Source organism: Primulina eburnea, chromosome 18, assembly GCF_022965805.1.
Source record: "Primulina eburnea isolate SZY01 chromosome 18, ASM2296580v1, whole genome shotgun sequence".
Classification (NCBI taxonomy): Eukaryota; Viridiplantae; Streptophyta; class Magnoliopsida; order Lamiales; family Gesneriaceae; genus Primulina; species Primulina eburnea.
In genome coordinates this window covers 25,448,287-25,451,455 of record NC_133118.1, presented here as the reverse complement: position 1 = coordinate 25,451,455, position 3,169 = coordinate 25,448,287, and positions in this window count along the sequence as shown.

The following is a 3,169-nucleotide window of genomic DNA, read 5'->3' as shown; positions in this document are numbered from 1 at the left end:
AAACAATTTAAGTTAATATAAAAATTGACTTTGTAGTTAAATCATGTACCAATTAAATCGTTTACAATAATTCATGCATCAATTTTTTTTATTATTATTGATGCCCCCAAGGGAACCCGGGCCCGGGTATAGACCCTGACCCGGAAGGTTCTCGAACTCGGGCAAGATCAGAACGGGGAAAAGATATCGAAGTACAATTACCTTCAGTGACCCGGTGTGAAAAAAGGATCCCGGATCTTCAAACGCCCGGGGAGTAATCAGCCAATACCCGGGGTAAAAACTTCCCGGCCCGAGAAGTACCTCAGAGGCACCCGGGTGGGAAACACCTGAGAAAGAGACACATTCTCTCCCTGATCACCACGTCTTCCAGACATCGCGAAGCCCATTCTCTCACGTTCCATGACCAGGTCAGCTCTTAGTACGTGGCCCACTACTTTGCAACGTGACCCATGACCCCAAATCATGGACCACCATCCGAACTTCGCGGGCAAGTTATCTACTTGCCTCATCTATAAATACCCCCTGTAGGTACTACACAAGGGGAACTCTTCTCTGGATACTCACAAGCACTCACAAATATCCTTACTTTCTCTCTAAGTTTTCCTTTGCGTACATTACTGACTTGAGCGTCGGAGTGGATACGCCGGAACAACTTCCGGCGCCCCCCTAACGTTCTGTGATTTCAGGATTAATACTCAGGTCATCCCGGGCGTTAGTCCTCAGGCTATAGGGAACTCAATCTTCCCAGACCACCCGCAACTCATTATAGAGAATTCAAATCGCACAGATGTTCAAACACTCGACTTGGCAGATTGCACACCCGGCTACTACCCGATTTGCCCGTCCACATCAATTATCAATAGTTTATGTACTAAAATACATTTTAGTCATGCATTATATATCATCACCATCTCATCTCAATTCTCATCTCAATTCACGAGTCATGCTGTGTCGAATATTCACATGTAACTAGCAAAGTATGTAAGACAAAAAAATTAAAAAAAATTGCGTATATTTATTATTTTGTGTGTGTGTAATAATTAAGCGATAGTAGTTAATCTTATTACGTTATTTCTACATAGTTTTCTGCACACAAATTATTTAATCCAATCATATATATATGTGTGTGTGTGTGTGGGCGCCAAGAAATTTAACAAATACCTGGAGAAAAAAATTATCTGACATTAAATTCATTATAAAAACATACTTCAACGGAATACTATGAAAATTTTATATTAAATATAAGCATCAGATGCAGCTTAATTAGCACGTCTTTCTCCTTCTTTCTTTACAGATTAACCTGATCATATTTTCTTTAATGTACTTGGGGAGATAGATTTGAGATCCACGAATGAAACAATAAATCAAATCTTAAATCTACATATGATTTATATATCACATTTGTAATATAAATTAGAATAAATTTCAAATGAAATCGTAATTGGATAAACTTGAATGCATCATACTTAACATGAAATAATTTTCTAAACAATAAAATTACATTTGAAATTAACGTATTTGCAATCTATCAATCCAAACGCAATCTAAACTGAATTTAACCGAAAGAGGATATATTGATCTCAAAATTATAATTACTTATAATATATATTCGTAATACTCCGATCGCGTGGGAAATCGTTGTATAATCCCACAAACTACGTAGGGACGTTTAATTTTTTCCGGGGCGGATACGTTGATGAACAAGACTATAGATATATTTGTCATCGGGGGGACCGGTGATTTCTCCATATGGCTAGAGGGGTTGCCATTTCGATAACTGATGCATTTGAGGGAGATGTGTATTTTAGGCTTCGTGTTGATTTTAAGTTGTATGAATGTTGGTAAACGAGTCGAGTCGAATCGAATCGAGTTTGGAATCAAGAGTACTTTCGTTTAAAGCTATGCCCAATCTATAAAATTAATCAGGACTTGAGTAATTTAAACCGGCCAGATGGGTTATACCCAAATCGTTGAAAGCTATGCCCAACATCAAAAACTTAAATGAATAATTATTATACAACATTCCATATATAATTTTTCCTCTTGGATCAATCCAAATTCGTAAATCGATCGTTCAAAACCATATATTGAATAATTTTTTGTCGTTATATTCATTCTTTCCCATACATATACATGATTCCCAAGATTCAATCGATACCTATTGACACCCGGAGTTATAAGTGGAAACCCTAGCAGAACTGAACACAATTCACGTCATCATTATCGTGGAAAATATGTTCGTGCATCACATCAAAAGGAATATGGAGATGCAGAACACGGTGGCCGCCGGAGGAGAGGAGAATATCCTTGGCGGTGTCGAAAGATTTATTAAAACCATTTCAAATTTAAAAATTACGACGGTTTTATTAAACAACCGTCACTGGCTTTAGCATATACTACAAGAAAATAGACATTCAACAACACATCAAAGACAACGGTTTTTTATTAAACCGTTGTGTTTTTTCTTTTAACAACAGTTTCATCAAAAACCGTTGTCGTAGCCTAAAAAAACTCGCTCATAGACAACATTTTTTAAAAAAATCGTTGTCTTTGACGTATCTACGACAAATGTTTTCTAAAAACGTTGTCTTTTAGAGTTGTTTTGGGGGTCAAAGACAATGGTTTTATAAACCGTTGTCTATTAGCGTGTTTTTTTGGACATCGTATTTTTAGAAAACCATTGTCTATTAGAGTGTTTTTTGGACAAATGACAACGGAACCGTTGAGGATTAGCGTGTTTTTTGGACAAACAACAACTGTTATCTTAAACTGTTACACTATTTACCGACGGTTTTGCTTAAAGCGTCGCTATATTTAGCGACGGTTTTATCAAAACCGTCGCATTTGTAAATTAGCGATGGTTTTATGAAAAACCGTCGCTAAGTTTACATTAGCGACGGTCGACGGTTTTTGTTACAACCGTCGCTAATTTAAAATTACGACGGTTTTATTAAACAACTGTCGCTAATAACGACGGCTTTAGCATACATTAATATTCACTACAACAAAAACGTCAAACGACAACGAATAAAATCCGTTGTCGTAGGCCATTTAAAACTGTTGTAACTGAGGGTGTTGTTGAAAGTGTCTTCAACGACAACGGTTTTAAACCGTTGTCTTTTCTATCAACGACAACGGTTTTGCAACGGTGTTAAACCGTTGTAATTTC